Source organism: Nylanderia fulva, unplaced genomic scaffold (genome assembly GCF_048542155.1).
Source record: "Nylanderia fulva isolate GAGA-0341 unplaced genomic scaffold, ASM4854215v1 Scaffold44, whole genome shotgun sequence".
Lineage (NCBI taxonomy): Eukaryota > Metazoa > Arthropoda > Insecta > Hymenoptera > Formicidae > Nylanderia > Nylanderia fulva.
Genome location: NW_028190521.1, coordinates 1,534,823 through 1,551,851, shown reverse-complemented (window position 1 = coordinate 1,551,851; position 17,029 = coordinate 1,534,823). Strand labels below are relative to the sequence as shown.

Here is a 17,029-nt window from a genome sequence, read left to right as displayed (position 1 = left end):
TCATATTTTATGTATTTTCTTTAGAGGCAATATTATAATTAATATTTTACAATATAATTGATTATTAACTATATCATAAATATGTTTTTATGAACATAGTTTTTTATATTTATTATTTATTTAGTTATTATATGTTTATTATGTATTATTTAATATATTTTTATATATCATATTTTATTTTATTTTATTATATATATATATATATTTATTTTTTTATTTACTTATATATATTAATTGGTCAATTTTAAATCGTTCATATTTTATGTATTTTCTTTAGAGGCAATTATAATTAATATTTTACGATATAATGAATTTTACGAAAATATTTGAAAAAGCACACGCACGGGAGAGGAATTTATTTTTATTAGCTGAAAGTGTGCTCGAGGTGTTGCAGCTGGAAACGCGAATAAACTCCGGATTAATCGCAGATCGAAAGACTGCGAAGCGTTTTAAGCGAATTGCTGCAGCCGACATTCGTTTGACTTTGGAATATCTTGAAGGGGGCGTGACCAACCGGTCATTTAAGCAGGAAAATAATTAAGAGCCTCCGCCGTTCTTCTTCGTTTCACCCGAGGCTACGACGCTATATGGGGCGTGAATTATCTTACGATATTGCCCGATAAATTTCATCTTGATACTGATTGGACAAACCTCGCGGAGAAAGAAGAAACTTTTCCTCTGTTTGTTCGCCTGCAATTTAACTTCATATTTATTTCGTAGCGGGAAGAATTTGCTTTTTTCTGTCAACAACAGAGCTGCCAACAATTTTGACATTCCAGATTCGCATTCTTTTATTTTCCTCGACACGTTTCAATTTAAGTTAGCACTATAGTTCTGTAGCATAGTTCCGACTGTAGGCTGTCACTAAATATATATTTAACCCAAAAAACTTGAATTTTCGAATATATGATAAGCAGCTGATATACCGTATTTCGAACATTTAATTTATTGTAAAATAATTCTCGTACAGTCCTGAACACGTACATTAATTATCAAAAAAGTTCTGTTCATAAAAATATTTAGAAAATTTTTTAGACAATTTTTACGTATCAGTATGTTAAGTATTGATACGTGTGTATATATATATATATATATATATATATATATATATATATACTCATGTATGATAATTTCGATGTTTTTTAATTGTTTTATCATATTTGTACATCAGTAATGCTTTTGTGCGTAAATTTTATATTTTTGATATAATTAGAAGCACTTTTTATAATCCTGATTATTATTAGCATATTTTTAATTTTTACTTCAAGAACGCTCTAAACTTCAATCACATACGCACAATTTTAAAATATAAGAAATTTCGAAAACTAAATTACACGTATTATTTTTTTCTAAATTCTTTATTTTAACATTACTAATAGATGAAAAATAATATGAAACATATTGCTGATAAAATAGATATACGTAAATGAGCACCGACAAATTTAATGCAGTTACTTTACATATACCTCGGATTATTTATGATAATAATTAGGCATTTGCAACAGATATAACAAGGAATGTATTTATATACAATTACATTATAAATCATACAAGACAACACAAGCGCGCGCTTTGCGCGCTCTATTGATTTTATGTGCTTTGATTTAATATTATTTTAAACAACTATCAAACTATTAACCTTCGCGATGACAGCTGCTCAGTGCTACGAATATAATGCGAATCGAGACAGCCAATTAGCATCGCGGAAAAGCGACAACAATAAACTTCGACAGATTGACTTTTTTTAGAAATGGAGAAATAAATAAATTACACATTATTTTATTATACTCAAAAATACTGTCCTTCCCATATAGCGCAACAAGATTGCAGCAGCATTGTGGCAACATTTCATTGCAATATTACAACATTGCATAAACATTGTGAAATGTTGCAGCAATCTTGGTGCAAGGTTGCGGCAACAGTAAAATATCCGCTTTCAAAAATATTGTTCTATAACATTGCAGCAATAATGCAATAAAATAAATATGTAATATTACTATTGGATTATTAGAAATGTGTTAAATACATGATCGGACTGAATGTTCTGTATATCTAATATTTTTTGCGTGAATTTTATTTTCATAATATTTCTAAAATGTTGCTGCAACGTTGTTTAAACTATATTGCAAATTTATGCCTATATAATATTTCTGCAATATTACTATGCAATATGGAATATTGCAATGTTGTTGCAATATTGCTGCAAACTTGTGTGCTGTATCCCATAAAGCACACAAGATTGCAGCAGCATTGTGGCAATATTTCATTGCAATATTACAACATTGCATAAACATTGTGAAATGTTGCAACAATCTTGGTGCAAGGTTGCAGCAACGGTAAAATGTCCGCTTTCAGAAATATTGTTCTATAACATTGCAACAATGCAATAAAATAAATCTGTAATATTACTATTGGATTATTAGAAATGTGTTAAATACATGATCGGACTGAATGTTCTGTATATCTAATATTTTTTGCGTGAATTTTATTTTCATAATATTTCTAAAATGTTGCTGCAACGTTGTTTAAACTATATTGCAAATTTATGCCTATATAATATTTCTGCAATATTGCTATGCAATATAGAATATTGCAATGTTGTTGCAATATTGCTGCAAACTTGTGTGCTGTATCCCATACAGCACACAAGATTGCAGCAGCATTGTGGCAACATTTTATTGCAATCTTCACAATTAATTATGTTGATCGCCAGTGATAAAATTTTCACAAATAATAAGATGCAATTTAACTCGACCAAAAACTGGCTATTTATTTATTGAAAATAAGCACACAGTTGCGACGTATTACGGTTCGACGCACCCTGCACGCGAGTGTGCGAAGTCGTAGGCGAAGTCTCTTCGCAAAGTGCGAGGCCACCTATGAGGAGACCCTCCCTGTCTCTCCCTCTTGCCATCTCATATTTTTCTTTACGCAACTCGCTCGCCAGCCTCGTGGAATGCGGTCGCGAAAGGGGTTTTACTTTCTATTTTACCGCGACGTTTATCGATACTTATTTAGGCGGGACGGTCGCGCTCATTCGCGATAAAGTTTCTCGCCGCGGCGTTTTTACATACACATCTCCGCGCATTTCGCAAAAATAATAGCCGCTAATGATTCGCGGATACGCGCGTACGCGTAATTTAACAAGGCGGTTTAAGTAATATCCCGGAATGGAATTTCCTCCGTCCCCAATAACATTTTTTATTTCTTACTGTTTTGCTGATTCATATCGTTCAAGAAATGCCGCCTCGCAAGAATTCGCCGGAAATAAAATAAAATTCCTTGCTAATATTATTCCCGTAAGTTAAACCGCGCCGGTAAACCTCGCGTAATTCGATTTCATCCCGAGGTCACACTTGAAGTGGACCAGATCGAAAGGGCAGCTGCGCAGGAGGAGTGAAAGAGAGAGAACCCCACGACGTATAAACCGGGGTGTGTTTTAGAATCCGACGATGGGGGTGGGCGGGGGTGCGGGGAGGTATATACTACTGCTGGCGTTGGAGGGTAGCAAACAACCACCAAACGTGCCACCCTCCTTGCAATACGACCACTCCGGTGGTTGCTCCCCGCGTTTCATCCTCGAGAGGAATTTGGCTTCAAATTAAAAGATCTCGGGCCCCGAGAGCCCCGAATGAAATCTCGTCGCAAGCGCGAGGGGTAGTAGATACGTCCGCGAACTACGATCCACTATAATCTGTGCACAGGGTGTGTCCGAAATTTTCGCCCGCAAGAAAATTTAAGGGCGACGATTTTTAAATAATCGAGAAAAATCGAGAGAAAAAATTGCATGAGATATATGTGCATAATTTAGAATTAACTGTATTTAATATAAATAAGAAATAATAATAATACAAATAAATAATAATATTTAATATTAATAATAATTAATATATGTTAAATTATTTCTAAATATTTAATTGCATAAAATATACAAATATAATAATTGTTTATCTATTAAATCTAATATAGAAAAATATAATAACTCTTTGACTGATGTAAACAGTACAGATAAATCGTGAAGATAAGATAGCTGACACAATAAAGTCGATATAATAGCTGCTTGATACTATTACGCGATCAAGGAGGGGATTAATATTTGAAAGGAGAAGAGCGGAAATTATTTGACACACCCTGTACGTGAACTGTACAACGACGAAAAATACCATCCGTCCTCGTGGGCTTAACGCTACCAATATCCCAAAATTAAAACGCGCCACCGGCTTCGCAAATCATTCGTGCGACAGTATACCACGAATAAAAGTAACAATGGCTCCGAGAGAAGAAAAAGAAGACGGGGAAGAAAGGAAAGGAAGGCAGAGCATGTATCCCTCGTACATACACACATTGCGCCTAGGTTTTTCGATGCATCGATCTCTGACTGTCTCTCTCTCTTTCTCTCTCTAGGTTTGTTTTTCTTTAGCGTTACGTGACTTTTTTTCGCGTGAATCAAGTTACTTAGTCCAGTAAAATTAGACTTTGACTTCAATAAAATTATAATCAAGCTGAATTTTTGTGGAGACCTTTATTTCGATGTTCTAATGAAATCCTGAACTATGCACATTTTCTTTCAGACTTAATTCGCTCTATATCTTCGAAACGATGAATTCCACGAAAAAAAGTACAAAGACTTTTTTTATAGAGAATTTTATCAGCTACAATTTTGATAATTTCTATTTTTCTCGAAAAATTGATAGTTTTCGAGATAATGGCAAACAACTAAAATTTACCCTCTTTTACCACCCATAAAAAACGCCCTGGTTGAAATTAAGGGTGCTTTTCAGGATTTCATTCGAAATTTAGCTTGCTCCTAATTTTTATGGACTATATATACTTTGCGTGAATCAGTTACTTGAAAACCCGAAGAAATGTTTCCTGCTACGTGTCGGCGTTGTGAATGGAAATAATTTTGAGACCCCTTTATATTTTTAGATATTATTATCAAGATAACATAGATTAATCATGACTGGAAGGAATGGAATTCGCAAGAAAAAAGACAAACTGTCGCAATATTCGCGAATCCTAGAATGATAAATAATCTCAGGCGGTGTGATAACGAAATTTCGATCTCTCGACCCGACCCCTTGATTCGGTCCGTCGAGGAGCTTAAGAATTTCAATCTGCGGTCAGGAGGGTGGCGTACGGGCTTCGACGAAGGGTGGATAGACGACGACGACGACCCCCGGTTACTGCCGTGCCCCTTTATAGGGTGCGACGTGATTTCATTGCCGCCCCTTTGCCGCAGAGATCAAGTTAAAAAATGATCCTTGCGGTGGAAGCCGCGCCAATTGTTTTCACCATCGGCTGAAGAAGCTAATGGAGAGATCGATTTCGCACGGTTGACTGACGATGAAAACATCCGCACGCGAATGAATATAATATGTATTTTTACTCTTAATAATCTTGCATAATTAAAATTCAATGATCTCGAAATAATCCAAGACTGAGAAAATAATTTACGAAATGAAATAGCAATTTCAGACACTAAGAGGTGTAATTTATATATTGTATATGTATATAATGTGTATCTAAATTAGTACGAAAAATTTTAGGAGATGATTCTTTGTAGAAAATTAAGGGGGTTTCTTATATAAATATATACTCTTATATCCTTCCCTGAAGAGTTATACTTTTCTAAAGAGGAAGGTGAAAATTAAGTTTTTATTTTTTCCCTCAAATTACAGACAAATTGAAAAAATGAAACGGAAAATATCCAAGTTTCATTTTTGTAAAGAAATTTAATTTTTACCTCTTCTTAATTTCTTATATAAACATATCTCTCTTATAATAACACTTTTTTGAAGAGGGAAGAAAAATTAAGTTTTTTTTCTTAAATTTCAGAAAAATTAAAAAATGAGTGGATATTTTCTATAAATAAAAAGGATATTTATTAATATTTATAAGAAACTTCCCTTAATTTTCGACAAAGAGAATTACCTAAAATTTTTTGCACTTATTTATAAATACATTCTGTATATATAATATGTATATTAATTTTTATAATTAGTGTTAATTTATGAAACATCAAATTGAAAAAAATATGTAAAAAATGAGGTGCTTTTATAGATCGAAAAAACAGTGAATATCTCTCATCCTGTTTTTTCGTTTAACATTTAGGTGTTGTTAACTCATTAGCGATCAGCGTTATTTAGCGCGTACAATACGCCATGGAAATCCCGGAAAAGTAAGGATTTTCAGGAGGAAAGAGTGAACCAGACTGGTCCACAATGATAGCAGCTATCGGAGGTAGCCAACTGGCCTGTTGCTCGCTGACAAGCCGAATTTGCATTTCCTCTCTCTTTCGTATATTCCGCATTTCGGTAAAAAATAATGACAGAGATGAAGATGTTGTTGACGCTTCATATCAATGGCCTGAACTTTTACGATCTCGAGTGTATTTTCTCTGATCCTTATTGATTTTATTTTTTCATATTAATTTATTTATATTTTATCAATTTTTATTTTTATATCGAATCAATATCTGATTTTTCATTGACTCTATTTTTTATATTAATTTATATGCGTTTCTAGTTATTTTTTATTATTAGAGCAATACAATTTCTATGGAATTGTGAGAAAAATATATTTTTAAAAATAATTTATATAAATCAAAATAAAATAAGTATATAAATTTCTTTCAAATGTTTTAGCAATTTTTTCCAAATTTAATTTTTATCCTTGGTCAATCAATTTATTTTTGCAAACTCCAGAATACGATGAGCCCCGGAGAAGATGATCCATTTTCGACATGCGAAGGCGTATACAGATTTTGTTTTTGCAGCCATCAGTTGCCAGACTTGTGCGAGTCCGGGGTTCGTCGTAGCGTCGCGTCGTAGCGTTTAAAGATTTCAAATAAAACCCGCGATTCCCTAAGCAATCCCAATTGGATAGCCACGGGCTGTAAATCGCGTGACCATCCTCTAACCGCCGAATTCTCCTTCGAAAGCAATGACCGGAGCGGAGACTCCTCGCGTGTCGCGCGAACGCTTCTGTTTAATCATCCTTTCACACGTGAGCAAACAAATAGGCGAATAAAGAGCGAGTACGCGAATCAGCCAAATGTTTAATGAGATAGTCGAGACGAGAAAGTTCTTTTTTTACTGAAATACGTATTGTGCGCGACGTATAATGCGTGTAACTCCGTTTCTTTTTTTTTATTCTTGTATTGTACTGCGAAATTCATCAAGTCCTTTCGCCGGTGGTGTATTTCATTGGCATCGCGTTTATAAAAAATATATTTTTTTATATTCGGGTTTGTCAAAAAATGTAGATTTGTGAAAAAATATTTTTTTTATTAGACAAGATAAATTAAGTTATTCTTCAAATTCTGCAATATATTATTTTCAAGATGAGTGATACTAGATGAATATATACGATTTTTGAAATAAAAACTATTTTTTTATAAATCAGAATAATTTTATTAAAAAAATATTTATCTATACAAACCAGAATTTTATATAAAAAATACTTTTTCTATAAGTTTTTACTTGTAAAAATTATAACGTCATTCATCTGGGAAATGTATCCCTGAGTTTTTGAGAATATTTTAATTTAGCCTGTGCATAAAAAATTCAATAACAGATATCAAAGATAATTACCATTCTCTAGTTCGTACAGTACAGGACTATTACGACTGCTCCGTAAACTGAATAAATTAGTTGTCAATCGGGAGCAATCGTTTAATTGAGAAATCCCTCGACTCGAATACAGATCGCTGTACCTTCGTGTATCGTCGAGGAGGAAGAAAATCGCAAAGGAGGTAAATACCAAGAGCAAATCGAGAGTGCCATTGCGAGTGCTCCCAACGCGCCATGTTTCGTTCATCCCCCTCTTCTTTCTTCTTACGAAGCGATCCACCTTAATTAATGAGTTTATCGGAAACTCTCGCGAGTCGATGTTGGTCTTGGCGGAGCCGCGTAATCACCCTCCCTCCCCTGGGGGCAGAAAAAGCGAGGAAGTGAGGGTATATACATAAGCGGCGGATGTGCTGCTGATGTTCCGGGACCGAGAAAGAAGAAAGAGAGAGAGAGAGAAGCCGCCAGCTCTCCGTCACTCCCCGCCATTTTAATTTCGCGAAGAAACTTTCTAATTACGAACTTTTCTGATTAATCACAGTAATTAATTAGTAGCCCTCGCGGAAAGAGGGAAAATACGAACCTCCGGGGAGGTTTCACCCCCTTCTGCAGCTACTCTTTCCATCTTCCTTCCGCCAGGTAGCCCCACGGATTCTCCTCTGATGCGCGTCGCCATTTTAGTTCCTCACATCGTTCTCACTTGAATTCTTCATAATTGAATTCTGAAGGGATATCGCGCGAGAATGTGCTCATGTATTTTTTTTCTCGCGACACGCAGTTGCACCTAATTTGCGTCCCGCGTTTTATCGAACTGTTGACTTTGATGGATTTATCCGGACACTTTATTCACACGTACATAACCTATACACAGAGCCGCTTTAGTCGCGGGATCTTAAATCGTTAATTATAAGAGCGACATGCGGAGGACCGGCTTGCAAGGAGAGAGAATTATGAAAAGAGAGACTGTGAGGAGCGAACCAGGGGGGTGGGAGGGAAGGGAGGGAGAAGACGACGATTAATGTCCGCCAAAGCGTACGTCGGGCCGGTGATTAATTTACGGAAACGCGCGCGTCTTATCTCGAAAGTTGCGCGACATCGCCGCCTCTTTATTTTTAGCAAATTTCTCCGATTAACGGATCTCAGCGCTTTTCCCCTTATCGTTGGCGAACTTCCGTTTGCCGAACAGTGGAACCTTCCAGCGCCTCTTTGCCCTTAAGGGATGAAGAGGAGGGAGGGAGAGAGGCCGAACTTCGAACATCGATTTACTTCCATCGAGTAACTCCCGATTACTTTTCTAATAAAAACGCAGCGCCAGGGAAAATCCAGTGATGGACGGCTGTTAATGCCGGAAGAAAAAGAAGATTGCCTGAGGCGCATAAATTAAGATGATCTCTAAGAATTTCTCTCTTTCTCTCTCGATATCATTTTTAGCATGGGATAAATAAGCGGCTTTCACGCAAATAGATTTCGCGTAATAAGCAATTAGAATTTGAAGAATTAGCCTTTAAACATACGGATATATGTTGAATGAATTTAATACACAAGATGAATTAAAATATTTCTCAAACTCTGCAATATATTTCCCAGATACGAGAACTATAATTGTTATTTAAAATAAATACATGTAATTATTATAAAAATAGATATAATATATTTAATATATATAATATAATATATATTATATATATAAATTACCTTTATTTATATGAATTCTTGTGAAAGTTCTCTGAAATATTCGTGCAATCATATGCGATAAATATTAAAGATACGAAAAGATAGAGATAAATGTGTGATGTTCTTCATATGATCTAGGGAAGTATCTATTTTTCAAAGTATGCATTCATACAAATAAGAGGAAATAAATTCATAATGGAGACTTTGCATTCTCCGCTTTTTGTCTTTCCAGTTGGCTCGTTTAATAAAACGTTTCGACGATTCCGATCTCGCAAAGTTCTTCGCACCAGGTAGCCGATGACTCGACGATATAGGTAACCAAATATAGTATCCCTTAGATAGACAATTATTTCGATAAATAAATCGTCGTAATGTTAGATTTTCTCGTTTTCTTCTTATACGAAGCTCTGTACAGGAAGAGAGATTTATTAATAATTCTCTCTCTTTTTACATTTAGCCGCCTGGCGCGAAAGATTACGTTATAAAATGTTATCTGAGGATATTCGGACGTTTATTAACGGGAACTGTACGTATCTCTGACATGGACCGAACAGATCTTCAAACTGTAACTGTATCGTGACTGGTTCTAATTCGGAAATTGCTGGTTTATTAACGGTCGGAATAGCGCGATCAGATCCATCTCGATTTTATCTCGCACGCTATTTATATCCAACATAAATACATTCCACTATCTATAATTTGGAAAAATGACGAGCAGAATGAATGCGTATTTTTACAAATTATTTTTGAAGAAATAGCAATCAAAAAATTTTTTTAATTTGGGAACCTTACTCTACCAATGTATGTATATGTATTTTTCTTTTTCTCTCTCTCTCTCTTATATTTCGTATATTATTATAATATTACTATATATATATTATTAATTTTATTTATTTTTTATATACATATAATGTATATTTTTTAACTCTACTTATTTATATTTTATTTTTATATTTTGTATATATTATTTTTATAATACTATAATAAATAATACTCTATTATTTATCAAATTAATATCCATAATATAATAAAAAATTATTACATATTAATGATTTATAATATATATTATTTAAAGTCTTTACACAACTCTGGAGTGATTTTGTCTCAGCTTAATTTATAAGACTATAGTTTAGAGTATCCCGAATTAAATGTTTCATCTTCGAATTTTTGTACATGATCAAATTTTGTATATATTATTCTTTATTGGAATTTTATTCTCTCTCTCAGCGAGAAGTGGCGGCATTTTTTCCAGGTTTGGAGAACGAACATCGCGGAATCTCCTGCGTCCGAGTGTATACTTTATATCCACTCTTCTACATTTCTCTTCGGGATCATCCCCCGTCACCGCCCTTCCGTTCGTCCCGGGTGTTGCACGATTGCCGAGTCATCGTGTAATGACGTGCCGGCTGTCAGATCTCGCGAGACGGCGCGGTTCGAGCCAACGAAACGATCGGCATCGAGAAGAAGACGAAGAAAAAGATCGGCGCGAAAGGCGGACGGGAGTGAGACGGCGCGATCGAAGGAAAAGGCCGGACCAGCCTCCCATAAGGACCTCTAATATCTCGGACGTCATCTCCGAGGCAAACCGGATGCGGCGAACGCAGCTTCTCGGAATCTTCGCGACTCGAGGCTGCGTAGGAGATCGATACAGGTGAAAAAAGATCCTCTCTTCATTTCATCGTATTTGATTAACTCCACTCGAGTTTTCCTATTTATTTTTTACTCCAATTTATTTTTACTTATATTTCTTGTAGTTCCACATGTATATATATATTTATATGTCATTTTTTGGTTTTTATTTTTTTTTTATTTATTTATATTAAAAATATATAAAACTTATAAAAATGTGATAAATAGGAATTTAAAAAATATAAGTAATAATTAGAAGAAGTTAATAATAAAAAATAAGAATTTAAATATATATATGGAAAAATATTTTTATTTCAATATATATGGAAGGGAGATCTTTTCGGTGCATATTATTATTTATAATACTATATATTGTTTAAAGTCTATACAGGATATATATCTAAATAGGTGCAAAAAAATTTGAAGTTGATTCTTTGTCGAAAATTAAGGGAGGTTTCTTATATAAAAATATTTCTTAGGTAAAAATTAAATTTTTTTTAATCAAAAACTATTGATTTTATGAAAAAAATAAAAGACATAAAAAAGTTTCTAAAGAAATCAAACTTTTTAACGCATATTTTTAGATGATTATATTTTGCTTCGTTAAAAAGTTCTGATAAAATATTAAATAGGGGTTGTTAGTTTCATCCCTTTATAGCGATATAGGAAAATAAAAAAATATTAATAAATATCCACCAAGTTTCATTTCTCAATTTTTCTGAAATTTAAGAAAAAAAATAAAAACTTAATTTTTACCTTCCTCTTTAGAGGCAGGTAAATATTTTACACATTATTTTATTTTATTATTTTATTTATATATATATATATATATTTTTTTTTTTTATATATTATTTTTAATTTTACTTATATATATATTTCTCTTTTATATCTCGTATAGTATTATTTACAATACTTGTTATTTAAAATTATTTATAATATTATATATTATTCAAAATACTTACACGACTCCGAAGAGCCTGTGGTAATTTAGTCTGAGCCTAATTTTAGAATCGGTAATATCCATAACTTCCTGACATCTTGTGTATGAATGATCTACTCTATAAATCTACTCTCTTTATATATCCTTGGCACGTGTGCATTACAAGGCTATAAGATATTCTTTTGATTCCTTATACTCCGACCAGCGATGTCCTCAACCGACGTCCATCAGAGCGTCTAAACACCTTAAACCGTTTTTTTGCCACGCGAAGCGTTCCTAATTTAATCGGAGGCGTGTCCAAAGATCGGATCGTGGTATTTATGTCTATGGACGTATTGTCCGCACGTCATCGCTATTACGGGTAATCATTTTCAGTGGTCTCCAAGAGTATATATATATATAGATTTAGACTGTCAGCTGTATCTATATAAAATTAGAATATAGGATTATATGCGCTTCCAGAAGAAGGCGGAAAGGTAAGTGAGAAGGAGAAAAAAAGGGAGATGCCGAAGATGTCTGATCTATATAACTTCAAAGTTACTGCAAATAGGTAAGAACTAATTCTTCCTTTTTTCTCTTTTTAATGATTTTTTTATTTTATATTTTGTTTAATTTATATGCATTTTGAGAGAAAGTGTCAAAATTTAAGGGAGGTTTCTTATATAAACATATATATTCTTATATTCCTTCCTGAGGAGTTACACTTTTCTAAAGACGGTGAAATAAAAATTAAGTTTCTATTTTGTTCCTCAAATTTTAGACAAATTAAAAATGGAAAATATCTAAAATTTGAGAAAAAAGTAATAACTTAATTTTTACCTCCCTCTTCTTAATTTTCGACAAAGAATCATCTCCTAAAATTTTTTGCATTTGTTTAGATATACTCTGTATATTAAAGAATAGCGTAATTTTATATTTTCTTTAATTTATATGCATTTTGAGAAAAAGTGTCATGAACCTGCTTTACTCATTAGAATTAGGGATGTGCAAATCTAAATCCCTTTAAAAAATAGAAAATGCAAATGCTTTTTAGATATCCATTTAAAATGGGAAATAAAAAATAGACATTTTAAAATGATTTTTTGAAATAAAAATATTTCTCCATATGTATATTTAAATTTTTATTTTTTATTATTTACTTCTTATAATTTTTAAAAATTCCTATTTATTAAATTTTTATAAGTTTTATATATTTTTAATATAAATAAATTTTGTAAAATAAGAGCCAAAAAATATGCATATAATTACGTCATAAAATTTGATTTAATTGTTACATATCCCAGTTCTCGAAGTAATTAAATATATAGATTAAAACGCGAACAATTTCTCTCCAAACTTGTCGCTCGGTTTGAATGAAAGACACCTTCATTATATAAGAATATACTATAAAGAGAGTAGATTTATAGAGTAGATCATTCATACAAGGTGTCAGGAAGTTATGGATATTACCGATTCTAAAATTATTATAGGTTCAGACTAAATTACCCCAGGCTCTTCGAAGTCGTGTAAATACTTTAAATAATATATAATATTATAAATAATTTAAAATAATAAGTATTGTAAATAATACTATACAAGATATAAAAGAGAAATATATATATAAGTAAAATTAAAAATAATATATAAAAAAAAAAAATATATATATAAATAAAATAATAAAATAAAATAATGTGTAAAATATATATACACGATGTATCTAAATAAGTGCGAAAAATTTTAGCAGATGCCTTTACCTGCCTCTAGAGAGGAAGGTAAAAATTAAGTTTTTATTTTTTTTTCTTAAATTTCCGAAAAAATAAAATTATAAATAATTTTAAATAATAAGTATTGTAAATAATACTATACGAGATATAAAAGAGAAATATACATATATAAGTAAATTTAAAAATAAAATATCAAAAAAAAAATTTGCCACATCATCCACAGTTGTAAAATGTAAAATGTGCCTGAAATATAATAAAGAAAAAAAAAATGAAAAAACCAAGTATCCGTGTACGATCGATAAGTCGTACGCGGAACCTGGAGCTTTTTATAAATTCCCGAGTGCGCGCTGAAGATTATCGAAGATATCCTTTCTATGACTCTCAACATTCAGCGGATAATCGCCTAATCGTTCAATTGAACGTCGATAAGAATCTGCGAAGGCCCGGCGAGCATTCCGCCGTCATTAGGGCTCATCAATAATTCAAGCATTCAGTTTCCCGCGAAGGGAAAAAATCGCGTCCCGTTATCATCCCGTTCCCGCTGATTGATACGAAACTTTCCAGCGCTCTCGACCACCCAGCCACCCATATCTCCACCCTCTGACGAAGGCTAGACATACTTTCCGTAACAATAATGCCGCGTAATGCCCACGGGCTTGCTTTGATTAAACGATGCGCGATAGGAAAACAACGCGGTTCCTATTAACACCGGAGTCGTTCATTAACATTTGCGCGAAAAGAAGAGAGAAAGAGAGAGGACGAGCATGACGCGTCTTTCGCGAAGGTGGCGATAATTGCTTAATTGACGGCGATCGCCGATAAGCATCGCCGCGTGGCTGCGAGATGGCAAGTGTAATATGCTGGTATCCCATGTCGAGGTGGACTATGATGCAAAAGAGTGGGGAACCTTGTCTCTCGTATCGATGGCCCCGAAGAGACGAGGTGTGTACGTGGTGTCGGCTGACGTGTCTTTTCTCCTGGCGAACAAGGCCTCGTTGTAGAAAGGTGTCGGGACAGCGCGAGAGCAAAGAGAGAGAGAGATGCTTCTTCTTCTTCTTCTTCTTCTTCTTCTTCTTCTTCTTCTTCTCTTCCGTCCTTCATTCCTCTCATCCGTCTTTGTCTACCTCTCGCGCAAGAGGAGATATTAGAGATGCGAGATAGCTTTATTAAAGGTGAGAAGAGATGCCAGCGCGCGAGAGACACCACCGAGTCGGTCGCTTTGATCACACGAATTATAGTGACTCCTCGGACGATGAGGAGCGACCCGCTCGTCTCTCCTTCTTCCTTTCTTTGAGTCGAGAGCCCGTATGACACTCTCTCCCTCTCGTGGAACGATCAACGAGAAAAGTATGCGCGACTCACTTTGTGAGTCGGATTGTATCCACACAAGCTCTCCGACGTTGTACATTCGTGTCGGAATTTTCATCCCGGAATATAAGCATTTAGAGACGCTGTTCAATTAGGTTTAAATGTGTTCGCCTCTTCAGCCGACCGCAGGTGTTTTTCAATAAGTGTCCTTAATGATCGGACTTTTTGGTGAAATGTGCGTTCTAATCAGGGATGTGCATTATTTTGAATATATTTTTTCAACGATTATTTTGTATTTACATTTTAATGGGTTTTGTTATCTGGTTTTTATTTCGAATGCATTTTTCTTGCAAACTGAGAATTAATCGAGATGTCGATATAATATGTATATATCAAAATATTATTAAAGAAGTCATTAAGTAAATGTCTGTAGATAGAATAATACATATTTTTTGTAGTTCTACATGTATATAGATTTATATGTAATTTTTGTTTTTTATTTTACAAAATTTATTTATATTAAAAATATATAAAATTTATAAAAATTTAATAAATAGGAATTTTTAAAAATTATAAGAAGTAAATAATAAAAAATGAGAATTTAAATATATATGTATATATATATGGAGAAATATTTTTATATCAAAAAATTATTTTAAAAATGCTTATTTTCCATTTCCCATTTTAAATGGGTGTCTAAAAAGCATTTTGCATTTTCTATTTTACAGAGATTTAGATTTGCACATCTTTAATTCTAATGAATAAAGCAGGTTCATGACACTTTCTCTCAAAATGCATATAAATTAAACAAAATATAAAATTACGTTATTCTTTAATATACAGGGTATATCTAAATAAATGCGAAAAATTTTAGGAGATAATTCTTTGTCGAGATAAAAATAAAGTTTTTATTTTTTCCTCAAATTTCAAATAAATAAAAAAATGAAACTTAATTTTTATTCCATCCTCTTTAGAAAAGTGTAACTCCTCAGGAAGAAATATAAGAATATATATATTTATATAAGAAGCCCTTCTTGATTTCTGACAAAGAATCCCCTAAAAAATTTCTCGTACTTATTTAGCTACACCCTGTATACGGAGATGTATTAAATTATTTTGTGTTTACGATTCCCTTCCTCGTGGCATTTCAATTTCTGATAACGCCGCATCCTCGACCACGAGCAAAATCGTTTCATATTATCGGTGAGATGGCTTCGTCCCTCCCTCTTTCTTCTCTTCCTTTTCTCTCTTTCCATACCTTACCTGCCTGGCTCGACACACCAGATCCATATACATGTAAACGAATTCCAGACATAAATTTACCGACTTCCGTTCCGCATTCAGCGGCAGAGAACGCGTCTCGAGACGGTTATCGATATATCGGGACGATACTTCCGGCAATTCTCGGAACTCCTTTCTGTGTATGATAAAGTCATCGGAGTCGCGTGCGATAAATATCGTTTTGCGACCTTTTCTGCGTCGAATTTTAAATATCGAAGTTCCTTACCTCCGCACGCACAATTTGAGATTTCTCGGAAAAGTAGATGTTTCTAGGATCAACTCATGACTTAATCATAATTCTAAAAACTATTTTTGAAATCAATATTATCAGAATTATTCCTTTTGTCTCAATTTCGTCGCTAGTTTCCCTCTTTGTTGAGGTGATCCTAAACGTCTCTGAGAAGTCTGTTGGTTTTTCCTGTTTTATCGACAAAATATGAAGTTAAACTATAAATCTATTTATTATTCTAAGCATTCATAATTCTGTAACCAAGATATATATGAGACAATACAGATTGATAAATCTTTTTTCTGTACAAATTAAAGCAATAATATCAACAAAGGGTGAAGCATTCTAATTTCAGGTAAAAAACAATCCGTATTGCCAATAAATAGATTTATAGTTTATCTAACCTCACATTTTGTCGATAAAACAGGACGGAAATCACAAACTTCTTAAGGACGTTTAGGATCACCTTAATTATAGTCCTAAAAACTGTTTTCAAAAACAAAATTATCAGAATTATTCTTTTTATCCCAATTTCGTCTATCTGCTAGCTTCGTCAAGATAAAATATTTTCAGTCCGCGAGAGCGAGTTCCAAAAATAAACCTCGAGAAAATGCAATGACAAATCGCCAGCGACGACGAGATAGGGGATCAAACGTTGAAGTTTCACGGAGGCATTCACGATAATTAATCGACA

The 17,029-nt window shown here is 33.4% G+C and overlaps 1 long non-coding RNA gene across 1 annotated transcript in view; it reads left to right on the top strand.

The window, feature by feature from the left end:
- LOC146721639 (uncharacterized) overlaps positions 1 to 10,997 on the top strand; it is a 42,745-nt gene extending 31,748 nt beyond the window's left edge. The window contains exon 3 of the long non-coding RNA XR_014925587.1: positions 10,498 to 10,997. This is a non-coding gene — a long non-coding RNA (uncharacterized LOC146721639). The remainder of the gene's footprint in view (positions 1 to 10,497) is intronic.
- Positions 10,998 to 17,029: the final 6,032 nt, after the last annotated feature.